Raw genomic sequence first — 15,757 nt, 5'->3', positions numbered from 1 at the left:
CCTGCTCGGACGGCTGGAGCCCATGTATCTTCTCTGTCCGACGCCAAGGTTGAAGGACCTGTGGGTGACGTCACGCTGTGTGTCTGCAGTGAACGAAGCTGGGTGGGAATGATGAGAAGTGTATGACACTGATTTGTCAGCGTCATACACTTCTATTCACAACGCCCAGTTGATAAAAACACAATACACGCCCAGTTGGTAAAACGAGAAAACACGCCCAGTTGTCCATTGAAAAGCTCATTTGCATAAATATAAAATTGCTCATAACTTGGCCAAAAATGATCGTTTAAAAAAAAACAAAAAACTTTGCTGTTATTTACATTGCAGTGCCGATCACATTCAATAGGAGATAGGGATTTGATAATCTGGTGACAGAGCCTCTTTAAGTATGAGACAAGGACTGGGGCGGATCAAGTAAACTAGTGAGTGACATCAGACTGTAGTCCACCGGATGTCAAGCACGTTGTACGGGACTGACCTCTGGTCTGAGCAGTGACTCATGTAGTAGCCAGGTGGTCAGAGCGTAGTCACATGACTGACTTGTCTGATCACAATACGGGCTTAAACAGGCAGAAGACAAAGTACAATGAAAAAGACTGACAGACTACGCACATCAATAAACAAAAATTATCAAGTGCTACTATAAACTTTATCTCAATATGAGTTTACGCTCCGGTTGTATAGAATAAAAAAATATATATATATATACAGTGAAGGAAATAAGTATTTGCTGATTTTGTAAGTTTGCCCACTGTCAAAGACATGAACAGTCTAGAATTTTTAGGCTAGGTTAATTTTACCAGTGAGAGATAGATTATATAAAAAAAACACAGAAAATCACATAGTCAAAATGATATATATTTATTTGCATTGTGCACAGAGAAATAAGTATTTGATCCCCAACCAACCATTAAGAGTTCAGCCTCCTCCAGACCAGTTACACACTCCAAATCAACTTGGTGCCTGCATTAAAGACAGCCGTCTTACATGGTCACCTGTATAAAAGACTCCTGTCCACAGACTCAATGAATCAGTCTGACTCTAACCTCTACAACATGGGCAAGACCAAAGAGCTTTCTAAGGATGTCAGGGACAAGATCATAGACCTGCACAAGGCTGGAATGGGCTACAAAAGCATAAGTAAGGTGCTGGGTGAGAAGGAGACAACTGTTGGTGCAATAGTAAGAAAATGGAAGACATACAAAATGACTGTCAATCGACATCAATATGGGGCTCCATGCAAAATCTCACCTTGTGGGGTATCCTTGATCCTGAGGAAGGTGAGAGCTCAGCCGAAAACTACACGGGGGGAACTTGTTAATGATCTCAAGGCAGCTGGGACCACAGTCACCAAGAAAACCATTGGTAACACATTACGCCGTAATGGATTAAAATGCTGCAGTGACCGCAAGGTCCCCCTGCTCAAGAAGGCACATGTACAGGCCCGTTTGAAGTTTGCAAATGAACATCTGGATGATTCTGAGAGTGATTGGGAGAAGGTGCTGTGGTCAGATGAGACTAAAATTGAGCTCTTTGGCATTAACTCAACTCGACGTGTTTGGAGGGAGAGAAATGCTGCCTATGACCCAAAGAACACCGTCCCCACTGTCAAGCATGGAGGTGGAAACATTATGTTTTGGGGGTGTTTCTCTGCTAAGGGCACAGGACTACTTCACCGCATCAATGGGAGAATGGATGGAGCCATGTACCGTCAAATCATGAGTGACAACCTCCGTCCCTCCACCAGGACATTCAAAATGGCTCGTGGCTGGGTCTTCCAGCACGACAATGACCCGAAACATACAGCCAAGGCAACAAAGGAGTGGCTCAAAAAGAAGCACATTAAAGGCATGGTGTTGCCCTAAAAACATGTTTTTTTTAAAAAAATTAAACATTTAGTGTGTGGGTGATTAAACATTGTTCAAATTTTTTTTTTTTTTTGCACGAGTCCAGGAAATATTATAAATTATTTCTAATTTATAATACTACCCATTTTTGGTCACTAGATGGAGCTGTTCCCAATGTTGCAGCATTGCAACATTGGGTTAAAAGCCCTCGCTCTAGTGAGCTCTCAGCATCCCCCCCTCCTTTATCTTGGCTAGTGCCGGGATAAACGAGGGGTTTGAAAGGTTTAACCTCCTACACTGTGTGTCGCCATTTTTTGAGGTAACCCACAGTGTAGTAGGTTTACATACAGTAGTAAACACACACAAACACTAACATACATTGAAATGTCTTACCTGCTCCTGCCGCCGCGGCTCCCTCGGGCCCGTCCGCTCCCTTTGCTGCCGCTGTTCCATGTGCACAAGTCCGGAAGCCGCGACCGGAAGTAGTAATATTACAGTCCGGCCGCGACTTCCGGTCCACAGGAAAATGGCGCTGGACGGCGCCAATTTCGAATAGGACTGTGTGGGAGCGGCGCATGCGCAGTTCCCACACAGACGCCGTACACGGACGTGAATGGGACGGGAGCCGTTCACAGTCCCTATGGGACTGTGGCTGCCGTACTCCATGTCTGTGTGTGTCGTTAATCGACACACACAGAAATGGAACAAAAAATGGCAGCCCCCATAGGGAAGAAAAAGTGTAAAAATAAGAAACAGTAAAACACAAACACACAAATGAATATAAACGTTTTTATTACAGCACTAACATCTTTAACATATAAAAAAATTATTTGCCATGACACTGTTCCTTTAAGGTCATGGAGTGGCCTAGCCAGTCTCCAGACCTTAATCCCATCGAAAACTTATGGAGGGAGCTGAAGATCCGAGTTGCCAAGCGACAGCCTCGAAATCTTAATGATTTACAGATGATCTGCAAAGAGGAGTGGGCCAAAATTCCATCTAACATGTGTGCAAACCTCATCATCAACTACAAAAAATGTCTGACTGCTGTGCTTGCCAACAAGGGTTTTGCCTCCAAGTATTAAGTCTTGTTTGCCAAAGGGATCAAATACTTATTTCTCTGTGCACAATGCAAATAAATATATATAATTTTGACTATGTGATTTTCTGTTTTTTTTTTTTTATATAATCTATCTCTCACTGGTAATATTAACCTTTCCTAAAAATTCTAGACTGTTCATGTCGTTGACAGTGGGAAAACTTACAAAATCAGCAAGGGATCAAGTACTTATTTCCTTCACGGTATACACAAAAGAATAAAAATAATAGCACTATGTTTTCCAATATATAACAGTGGCTATAAGTTTTATTTCCTGTTGAATATGAGTGTATCACCTGCATAGCCTTAGTATCTCTAGAAAACATATTTTGATATACAGTACCCAACTGTGAAGAAGCTAGTAGGAATACTGGCCAAATAATTGGGCTAATTGATACAGGGTAACTGCAGGCTTAGATCTGGCATAAAATCAGCTTATTAACGTTATCAAACTGGCTGTTAGAAGTAGTTATTTCTGTTCTGCATATTTCCAATATGGACTATATCCTGCAGAATATACACTTGCTATTCATTCTTATGAGTTTTATTACTGTTCTCATTTACGAGACTGTTAAAGCGAAATAATTAAGGTTTTGTGATAGATGAATATATCAACGTAATATGTTGCAGTAGCAAAAAAGGAAATCTTGTAATAGTATTCCTCAAGTGGTAATTAGTTCTAAACAGTAAAAGCATTGATTCTAAGTGCTATTGCTGTCATTATTTCTGAATGATGACAGTATCTAGTATTTGCTTGCTCATGCACAGCAGGATACAGTTCTCTCCTAGCTGCTGCCTACATTAGGAGCTGACTCACCATCTTATCTCCAGCTAACAATAGCACAATGCCTTTCATGGGAGTGGAAGAAACCTAACATTTGATAACAGAATAGAATCACTTTGCCAACCTCCTTTGACAGTATGCTTTAAAACCTGTGTTTAAGCCTTGATTTGCTTTTTTTCATTAGTTTCTCTCCATAAAATATTCATCTAAGGCTTTGGCTATGACTAAAATACTACATGTTTCGAAAGGAATGCTAGTCATAACTTTAAAGCACCTTCCTAATATTGTGTAGGTCCAACTCGTATTACTAAAACAGCCCGGACCCATCGAGGCATGGACTCCAGAAGACCTCTGAAGGTGTCCTCTGTTGTCTGGCACCAAGTCGTTAGCAGCAAATCCTTTAACCCGTTAGTGACCGGCCCATAGTGTTTCTACGTCGGTCACTAACGGGCCTTATTCCGATGTCATAGACTTTTTACGTCGCAGCATCGGAATAAGTAAACAGAGCAAGGAGCTGTCAAATCTCCCTGCTCTCAGCTACCAGAGGTAGCTGAGGGCTGGGGGCGTCCCTGCTTTGCCGGGTGAGATCGATATTAGTATCGATCTCACCCGTTTAACCCCTCAGATGCGGTGCTGAATAGCGTGCACCGCATCTGAGTGGTTTTGGAGAGAGGGAGGGAGCTCCCTCTCATCCAACTGACACCCGGCGATAAGATCGCCGAGTGTCTGTTTCTCCGATGGCAGCTGGGGGCATAATAAAGGCCCCCAGGTCTGCCTGTGGTGAATGCCTGCTAGATCATGCCGGAGGCATGACCTAGCAGATGCCTGTCCGTTTTACACGGACAGGCATAATACACTGCCATACAGAAGTATTGCAGTGTATTATAAATGCGATCGGATTATCGCATAGTGAAGTCCCCTAGTGGGACTAGTAAAAAAGTTTTAAAAAAAGTTTAATAAAAAGTGAAAAAAAAAGTGAAAAAAAAAAAATGAAAAACCCACTTTTTCCCTTTACAAACTGCTTTATTATTAACAAACAAAATAAAGTAAAAAGTTACACATATTTGGTATTGCCGCGTCCGTAACGACCCCAACTATAAACTTATTACATCATTTAACCCGCACGGTGAATAAAAAACATGCAAAAATTGCTGTTTTCTTTGAATCAAGCCTTAAAAAAAATTTGATAAAAAGTGATCAAAAAGTCACATCTACTCCAAAATGGTACTGAAAAAAACTACAAGTCGTCCCGCAAAAAAAACCCCTCCTACAATTGCATCGTCGAAAAAATAAAAACGTTACGACTCTTCAAATATGGAGACACAAAAACAAATAATTTTGAAAAAAAAGTGTTTTCACTGTGTAAATGTAGTAAAACATACAAAAACGATACAATAAAATATAATATAATAAATCTAATAAAAGTTTATCAATACATTCTATGTACCCCAAAATTGTGCTATTAAAAATTACAACTTGTCCCGCAAAAAACAAGACCTTATACGGCTATGTTGACACAAAAATAAAAAGGTTATAGCTCTTTGAATGAGACGATGGAAAACGTAAAAAATGGCTTGGTCATTATCGTCTAAAATAGGCTGGTCATTAAGGGGTTAAGCCCTGTAAATTGCAAGACGGAGCCTCCATGGATCGGACCTGTGTTTCCAACACATCCTACAGGTGCTTGATCAGATTGATATCTGGAGAATTTTGAATAAATAATAATAATAATAATAAATACTCAGCTCTCCTCCCTTCCCCTCAACCAAAACTCGGCGCTTCTAAAGAAAGCAGACGGCCAGACGCCATGAGTGATGTCATCAGCTATACCCGGCTCCTTCATTAATTTACACTGTGCTGACGTCTAATTACAGGTGTCATCACAGTGTGGAGAGCGTTTTAGATTATGATTTTCCCTATACTGCCAGGGTGGGGAAGTGGTTGTCTGAAGTCATGGCAACATTGGTTGTAATAACTACTGCTAAAAGCTGCTACTACAATCCTCTTGAGGAGAAGATGTCAGGGCTGTATATACCTATATAGCCCATATATCATATGGAAAGCTATAAGCTGGCAATGAGTTGAAAGCCAGCTGTCAGACGGCTGTACTTTTGGGCAGAAGTGCTAAAAACTTTTTCAATCTATGCTTCTAAGATTTTTTAGATGCACAGCTTCTGTTTATAGAGCTAGTAGTCAATGGCAGGCTTCCAGCACCGTTCATTATTGGTATGTGGCATCAAGGGGTTAAAGCAGTAGCCCAATATTAGAAAAAATGGCTGCTTTCAACCAAAAAACAGTGCCTCACCTGTCCATGGGTTTTGTCTAGTATTGCAGCTCAGATCCATTGGAGTGAATAGGACTGAGCTGCCTTTGGTCAGTTATGGTAAAGACCTAGAGGGAAACATTGTCTATGTCTAAGGTCCTGTACGTAGTGTAGCCCTAGCTCAATCCGAACTTGAATGGGGCTGAGTTGCAGTACTAGACACAGGCACACACACACACATGGAAGGTGCTTCAGTTAGCACCATGGCTACTACGTTCTGCAGAATAGTAGGGGTCCCAGTGATTGGACCCCATCATATCACACATCCTAAGGACAGGCCATCAGTGTTGTATCTCCAAAAACATTTAATATTGCGGCCTGTCAAGAAGCCCTGGTGCTTTGACTCTGACATCTAGTATCAGCCAAACAATTAATTCAGAAAACATCCAAACTGCAGGCTGCCTATGTGCAGAGATAATGTTGGACACAAATGACAACTTTCACAGTAGGATATGGATGAACATAATACAATGAAATAGTAAACAAGGAAATATACGAATTTTGTCAACCGAAGGCTTGATTCTCAGTGGGGCATCGTATTTTCAGAAAGGCTGGATTCAGAAGTCTAATAATTAGTAAGAAATAGATACTTTTCCAGGCTGAAATAAATTCGGATCTGTTACAAGCGTCTCTAACACACCATAACATATGCAGTATCATGTCTGTGTTGTGGTTGTTATAAAGAGATGGATTACAAGTGTAGTGTGAAATTCTGTAGTTCTCTATGTGCGCTTGAATAAAGCAATGCTTCTGCTCTACCCTATTACTTGTATTTTACGTTACTGCCCAAAAAAAGTTAATGCCATATATTGCCGAAAATAATATAAATAGTTAGAGGGAAGGGAAAGAGGAAAGTATGTGGTCCTGTTAATATATAACTTTTATTAGTTTGGTTAAAATGAGCAAAATGTGATAAAATGCCATTGGTGCAATTGCACCCTCTAACTATACATACTTACTTAGGTGGTGTACACCAATGTGGTCTAACATACTATATGTGTGATATGTGGTCTCTCATATATTAACAAAAATAATATAATGAGCAAGTAGTGAATGCAGAATTAGAAAATAAAAACCAGTTTCACGATAAGGGCATTTACGGATGCCAGTTTTTTTTTGCTTCAAACACATAGACAGATGTATTTCAGATGAAATTCCTATGTGAGATGATATTCCTAACCAGCTATTTATTTGCCTTGCAAAGTAATGAGGGGAATTTTATTTATTACATCTCCTTGACTTTTATATTCCTACTCGCCAAACATGGGAACCTAGCAACAGCACATGTGTACCATCTACCTCATACCACTGTATTTACTTATATCAACGCAAGGCGAACTGAGCAGCCAGAAAACCCTGGTAAATAACATCCATCAAATGCTTTACGACTTCCCAGGTCTTTCACTCCTAAGGGCTGACTTCTACTCTAACAAATGGTCTCACATGTAGCTCATGTCACCTACATAACTTGTATCTACTGTATGTACTGAATCACCTATGGCACATAGAGCAGAAGATGAAAATGCTTTTTTTGTTTATTTTTTTTTAAAAAGTCCAATAAATATATATTTTTAATTATAAAAATGTAGGTCGTCAAATTTAGATAATGACCTGTTTGATCTATGAATGTGAACTATCTGAGACTAAAATGTCATTCTTTTAAGAAGGGACTTTAAGTGGCATAATAAATGCTGTGCATGGAAGTTCATACATACTCTCCCCATGTTCTCATAATTATTTGCCGCACCCATTATAAAATACCATGTCTTAAGGCTCTATTACACAGGCCAATAATCGGGCAAATGAGCGTTCATATGAACACTTGTTCCCAATAATTACCCTGTAACACTCGTTCATCGTCTGATCTTCTCTTTTATGTAGCATTAAAAATCATCGTTGTTGGCAGCACATCTCCTTGTGTAAATAGGGAGATGTGCTGCCGACATGATGAAAATGTATGGGGACAAATGATCAGAGTAACAATCGCTCGTCACCATACATAAACAATCATGGCTCCTTACTCGTTTTCTCGATCCATATCGGGCAGTTTAATAGGACCTTTAGGGTCCTTTTACACTGGTCCATTTTGGCCGTAACAATGAGCGCCGATCAATGAGACAGCTCGTTGATCGGCGCTCGTTTTCTCCTTTTACAAGGAGCTATGTATGGGGAAGATTACTACCATTGCTCATCCCCATACATTTCTATAATGGCGGCCGCACGTCTCCCTGTTTACAGAGGAAGATGTGCTACCGATAACGATAGTATTTTAGGCCGCAGAAACGTTATGATCAGCTGATGGACAAGTGTTTGCTCATTCATCGGCTGATCATTGCCATGTTGTGAACGCTCATTTCATTACGGTAAATGGCCCGTCTAAAAGGGCCCTTAGTCTGTGAGCACAAGACTGACTGACACCCCTTAAATTAGGTCAGTAGTGCCGACTGCCAACACATGGTGAATTGCACCCACAGTAGGGCCATATATACTAGTATATATTTAGCAGTGGCGTAACTACCGCCGTAGCAGCCGTAGCGGCTGCTACGGGGCCCGCGGCATGAGGGGGCCCGTGTCGCCCGCCGGCATGGGCCCCCACCATGGCCGGAGGCTCCGCTAGCTGCCGCTATGGCTGCTAACGCGCGACGCCTCTTAACACTACGGCAGAGCAGGTATCTCCCCGCTCTGCCATTAAACAAAAGATTGTGTGATCGCTGGCATTGATAGGGAGAACGGGGGACTGAAAGTCCCCTGAAGTTCTCCATGACTAACCTCGGACTTCCGGGGTCTGTGTCGGCAGATATGTAGAAATGAATGGAGCGCCGTTCAAGCTTGTGCGCATGCGTGACCAGCGCTCCTTTCATTTTTATTGAGCTGCACAGACGCCGGAAGTCAGAGGTTAGTCATGGAGAACTTCGGGGGACTTTCAGTCCCGTTCTCCCTATCAATGCCAGCGATCACACATGTATCCCCTATCCTGTGGATAGGGGATATATGTCTTTTGTAGGACACACTGTATGTCACATTCTTTGGGGGGGTTGGGGACGCTGTATGGCGTTCCCTAAAGGGGGGGCTGTATGGCGTTCCCTACAGGGGGGGCTGTATGGCATTCTCTACAGTGGGGGCTGTATGGCATTCTCTACAGTGGGGGCTGTATGGTGCTATCTACAGAGGGGGCTGTATGGTGCTATCTACAGAGGGGGCTGTATGGCGTTATCTACAGGGGGGTCTGTATGGCGTTATCTACATGGGGGCTGTATGGCGTTATCTACAGGGGGGCTGTATGGCGTTATCTACAGGGGGCTGTATGGCGTTATCTACAGGGGGCTGTATGGCGTTATCTACAGGGGGGCTGTATGGCGTTATCTACAGGGGGGGCTGTAAAAAAGGCACTATCTACAAGGGGGGGTTGTGTGACACCCAGGGGAGGGGGGGCCCCAGTCAAAAGTTTGCTATGGGGCCCAGTCTTTCCTAGTTACGCTCCTGATATTTAGTGACACCACCTTGCAAAGCAGTGCAAGGAGAAAAGGAGATGGGGTAGGCGGATGACTGTCTATCTGACAGCTATCATGCTGAACTTTAGGGTCTGAGGTTAGTGGGGCACACTCTAAAACTCTTGCCATAAGCAGAAAAAGAGCTTGTTTGACCCCTGTTGTAGTCTCCTAGACATTCTAGGAAAATAGACAAGTAATGACTGAAGTGGATTGCAGTACCAAAATTTGACTTATCTGCTTAGCTTAAGTCTGACCTAATAACTTAGTACAGATGCACTGACAGTACAGAGATTTGTCTAATTCTATTTTCATTTCTTGGCCTATTACCATGACAAGTTGACATGTACCATATCTAGTGCAAAGAAGGTTTCACCATCTTCATAGACTATGGAACACTTTATTCGAGTATGTTGTGAAGGTTACTTTGTTAAATTAATTTGGGAGCAATTGTTGAAATACATATTATATATTATCTATAATAAATTGATTGATCGATTTTTTGTCTGTCTGCCAGGAATGTCTTTTCCCCACTTACTAAATACCTAACAAGGGTTTGATTTTTCCTTCCTCTGGGTCAGCTTGAGTCACTTTTTTTGCTTTATCTCCCCTACATTTCTGTCTGCAATGGAGACCAAGAAGGGAAGATCTAATTCTTTAGGTTGTTTTTCTACAGCTTCATTTCTAGGTTTAGCATCTCCTCAAACCCATATAATGTATGAGACTAAGTTCATACTACATTTGGTCATGCCGTTAAGGGCCTGTTCACATCAGTTTTGTCTTTCCGTAAAGGGTTCCGTCGGAGCCGTCGACTGCGCTATTGATTCCGTAAAAAAATAAACGGAACACTTTTACAACGGTGATAAACGGAAACCATTAGAAAAGTATCTGTCACCATTGAGATTAATGGTGATGCAAATGGAAGCTATGGTTTCCATTTGCCATTCCGTTGAGGGGTTCACCCGACTGAAACCTCCGACGGAACCCCTCAACGGAAAGACAACGCTGATGTGAACAGGCCTTAACAGATACGTTTTTCTTTTAAGAAAGCAAAAAACAAAATACATAAACTATCAAAATGATGCAAACAAAATAAACTTTAAGACTATACTGTTATATTCATCTGACACTAACTTCCATTCTAAAAAAATAATACCTTCGAGGGGTTGTGAAGTACTTTTCCACCGGACGCCTGGCAGGAATCGCACATGCATTTTATTCTTATAGGACGTGGGCACTAAACCTTCAGGTGTTGGATGGTGGCCTTGACAACTGTACGGCCCGGCATGCATCATCGTCTCTCCACGCCCAAGTCAGATTGAGCAGAAGAGGAAGGCGCTGCACAACTCCTTTAATCTTTATGTCCTTTTGTTTTTTGTTGTTGTTCTGAAAAGTATAGCAGTCTATGTTTTTTAAGTACTGTCAAAAGAGGCATCCAGATAAATATATATGCCAAAAGCGTGTTCTTTTGGTATATATTGTTAGATTTATATTTATAGATCTTTTTCTTGTCTATAACCTTAAATGCCCAGACCGTAGCTCAATATAGGAGATGTATACACAAAATGGTAGGATACTTTTAAATGCTGCTTCATTTTTTTATTTCAGATGCTATAAAGCAATAAACAATATGGTTGCATAGGTATACATACAGTACTCTTTATTTATTGCAAATCCTGTAATCCGTTTAAATAATGGGTACCAGAAACCACGTCTGTTTAGTCATCTGTTGGCTGAATGCTCATTTGGCTAACAGCTATTCCTACCGACTCCAAATGATAGCCAAATGAGCGTTCAGCTGACAGCTGTCTAAAGTGTGTGGGCAGCTTCAGACGTGGTTTCACGCACGCTCCGCTCGTCCCAGTGTGCATTTATTTGCAATGGAGAGAGGGGAATAAGCAGCTGAAAGTCTCTCCTGGTAGCAGTGTATCTACAGCAGGAAGAAAGGAACAAGCATACTGAAATCCAACATGCCCGATTACTCTTTCCCCGATTCTACCATCAGGGAGAGTCGTGAAACTTCTATACACCTCTATTACATAGTCTGCTGGTGGGTTCGGCCAACATTCATCTAATGTGTATGGGCACCTTAAGGATTTACTTGCTTATGTACCTTATCACATGTTATCATTATCATAAATTCTGCAATACAGTTGCAATGCATATAGTTTGTGATATTAGGTAGTGATTTTGTTTATTTACATTTTTTATGCTGGTGATGTGATTACATGTGTTTCTAGCTATCATCTGTACTTTCATGACAGGGAAACAGTGATATTAATTGTTAATTTTGTTGATACACAATTTGTTTAGTTAGTGACATATATATATAGGTTGAAAAAATGTGGGAGCCTGCTCCATAGTTGCAGAGTAATATGCCGCAAAGGTAATGTAAAACATAGGATCAATTCACAATCTAATCATCTGAATGAGTGTGGCTCCAATGCCATCTGATGTCTGAGAAAACAAGGTTTAATATGTTGGATTTTAGGCTACGTTCCCACCCGCGTCAGGGCTCCGTTCCGACGTTCCGTCTGAGCCTTCCGTCAGAATGGAGCCCTGACTGACACATACAGAAACCATAGGTTTCTGTTTCCATCACCATTTATTTCAATGGTTACGGATCCGGTGCCAATGGTTTGCGTTTGTCTCCGTTGTGCAAGGGTTCCGTCGTTTTGACGAAATTAATAGCGTAGTCGACTATGGTATTGCTTCCATCAAAACGACGGAACCCTTGCACAACTGAGACAAACGGAAACCATTGGCACCGCATCCGTCACCATTGAAATCAATGGTGATGCAAACGGAAACCTATGCCGCAAAGGTAATGTAAAACATAGGATCAATTCACAATCTAATCATCTGAATGAGTGTGGCTCCAATGCCATCTGATGTCTGAGAAAACAAGGTTTAATATGTTGGATTTTAGGCTACGTTCCCACCCGCGTCAGGGCTCCGTTCCGACGTTCCGTCTGAGCCTTCCGTCAGAATGGAGCCCTGACTGACACATACAGAAACCATAGGTTTCTGTTTCCATCACCATTTATTTCAATGGTTACGGATCCAGTGCCAATGGTTTCCGTTTGTCTCCGTTGTGCAAGGGTTCCGTCGTTTTGACGAAATTAATAGCGTAGTCGACTATGGTATTGCTTCCATCAAAACGACGGAACCCTTGCACAACTGAGACAAACGGAAACCATTGGCACCGCATCCGTCACCATTGAAATCAATGGTGATGCAAACGGAAACCTATGGTTTCCGTTTGCTTCAGTCAGGGTCTCATTCTGACGGAAAACTCTGACAGAACGTCAGAATGGGACCCTGACGCAGAAGCCTTACTAACATGCACTGTTCCTTGTCTGACAGTTACTTATCTTCCTATAGCAATAAACATGCCCCCGGATATCTTCTAGTTAGTAGATCAGACAGATGGGGTGTTGTAGCTCCATAAAAGTAAAACGGAGCTCTGTCCTGTAATAATAAATATTAACAAAAGGTACAATTTAAATATATTTCTCAACTCACATGTCTAGCTGCTGAAAGTCTGGGAACGGCTAAAGGGACCTGGGTAGGGAAGGCCCCTATGTAATTGCCCCTTTTGCCTTCCCTAAAATCCGGTATTGGGTAGCAAAACTAATATTGGTAATGTAAAGCTATTTTACCCAACTCATATTGTTCTATGGATCGCCTTCACATCTATGTGAAAATGTTGAGCATGCTCCTTAGGCTGTGTTCACACGACCTATTTTCAGGCGTATTATGCCTCGTTTTACGTCTGAAAATAGGACTACAATACGTTGGCAAACATCTGCCCATTCATTTGAATGGGTTTGCCGACGTACTGTGCAGACGACCTGTAATTTACGCGTCGTCGTTTGACAGCTGTCAAACGACGACGCATAAATTGCCTGCCTCGGCAAAGAAGTGCAGGACACTTCTTTGCAACGTAATTTGAGCCGTTCTTTATTGAAGTCAATGAAGAGCAGCTCAAGATTACAGGCGTCAAAGACGCCTCGCATAATACGAGGAGCAGCATTTACGTCTGAAACGACGCAGCTGTTTTCTCCTGAAAACAGTCTGTCTTTTCAGACGTAAAAGCCTCTCATCGTGTGCACATACCCTAAGTCTACATTCAGACGAACGTAGCCAACCTCGGACGTGAAAAACTACAGTTTTTTTTATGTCCGAGGTGCACCCGTGCTGCACCCCTGCAGGATGCGTTATCACGCATCCCCCATAGACTAGAGTCTATAGGGGGATGCGTGAAGCGCAAAAAAATAGGACATGTCCTATTTTTTATGGACCCTTCACACGCTCCGTTGAAACAACGGTCGTGTGAACGGCCCCATTGAAGTACCTGTGTCTGTGTGACGGCCGGTGTTTTAACGGCTGTCACACGGACTACATATACACTCGTCTGAATGAGCCCTAATATGAAAATGCTTAGTAGCAGTACGTTTGTGCCACATATTAAAAGCACATGATAAATCTGAATTGCAAAAATCAACATTTTATCAACGCTTTATACTTGTTTACTAGGCAGCAAGTTCATCTTAGCGCTATCACTCGGATCTAGCTATCTATAAATAAAATAACAGATGGTAGTTTAGATTTTCTGAAAGCATTACACATTGATATAAAGCTACCTGTCAGAATCCATTCTGCTATGGATTTTAGATGAACACTTGAAAATGAAATATCAATACTGTACCATATAATGTACAAGCTAATAGCTGCTCTCAATATTCCCTTTTTGTATCCTAAAGGGAATGAATCAGGAACATTAACCATATTTTGTCTTTGAGAGTGCTGAAAAATGTTGTTTAAAATATTCTTGAAAGCAAAAATGCCTTGAAAAGGGCTTAATAACTTTTCTTTGTCATTGCTAAAATATTTGTTAACCAGCGACACAAAAACAGAGAATTAGTGACCCTGAAATACCAAACCACTAAAGTCACAATATTGTATTATGCACAGTAACAAATGATTATCTGTTTGTAATGTCTTTAAATGGGCGACCCCCCCCCCTCTATGCCCAAAATGCAGCATGTTCTAGGTGTGTTGTTTTTGAGGCGTAACTTGAAGCTTCTGAGCCCCACTGCAATATCTGTAAAAGGGCCCCCCACCTACCATGTCTCATTTATAGTAATGGAATCTATATATGTGCCAAATGGCCCCCTCAGGTACCAGAACCCGGGTGCGACCGCTACCTCTGCATCTTCTATACCTACGCCCCTAACCTCAACTTTAACAAAAACTGCACCAAAAACTGGAACTAACGTGTGTTTTTTAATATTTTTATTGATGTCTTTTTTTAACTCCCCCCCAAAAAAAAGGTAGTCGAAAGAAAAAAAAAATTCTTTCTAGAGAACTGCAATTACATAACCTTTCCCCCGTTTAAGTCCAAAGACAAAAATGTCTTGTCTATCGTAAGTTTTTTTTATTGTGGTCATTCTCTAAAGTAAACCAATATCAATAAACATGAAGACATGGTGGAAAAACTTTGACTACAATAATGACTATATATGTATATATATATATATATTTATATACAGTATATATATATATATATATATATATATATATATATATACACATAGTACAGCATTATCAATGAGCAGGACAGGGGTAATCTATTTACATAGTTTACACAAGTCAACCCCTGTGTGGCCTGCTCCACCTTTTGTTAATGATATGTAGGGAGGAGCATTCATTGGGGACTACATGTTGGTTGTCTTATCCTTGACCAGGGACTAGAGAGAAGATTTATGGAAAGCTTTCTTGTAATACTTGTGCCTGTTTGCTATGGAGAAAGACAAATTATGCTTATTATTATTATTAACCAGGATTCAAGAGCCCTTCTTTCCAAGGTCTAATATGAACATGGATTAGATCTATCATCGTACACATTGGAGTAAGCAGAGAAAAAAACAAATACAAAAACTTTTATCTCTGGGTATTTGCATTGATTCACAAGCGGCACTGTGAGAGGCAGGAGGAATTTCACATCAACATTTGCTTCCCAGGAAAATGTTCTGGAGGGACCACGTGAGGTAAGAATTTACTGTGAACTTTGACCCAAGGTAATGACTAAATACTGTATATATTCAATGTGAGTTTTATACCATTAGTAATGTGGAAACAATTGTCACATTGGCATACATTGATATAATACGGTAAAAAAAAAAATTGAAGCCATTTTGAAAATTTGTATTA

Source organism: Rhinoderma darwinii, chromosome 1 (assembly GCF_050947455.1).
Source record: "Rhinoderma darwinii isolate aRhiDar2 chromosome 1, aRhiDar2.hap1, whole genome shotgun sequence".
NCBI lineage: Eukaryota > Metazoa > Chordata > Amphibia > Anura > Rhinodermatidae > Rhinoderma > Rhinoderma darwinii.
The sequence above is the reverse complement of the archived record's forward strand: the minus strand, read 5'-3'. Positions refer to the sequence as shown.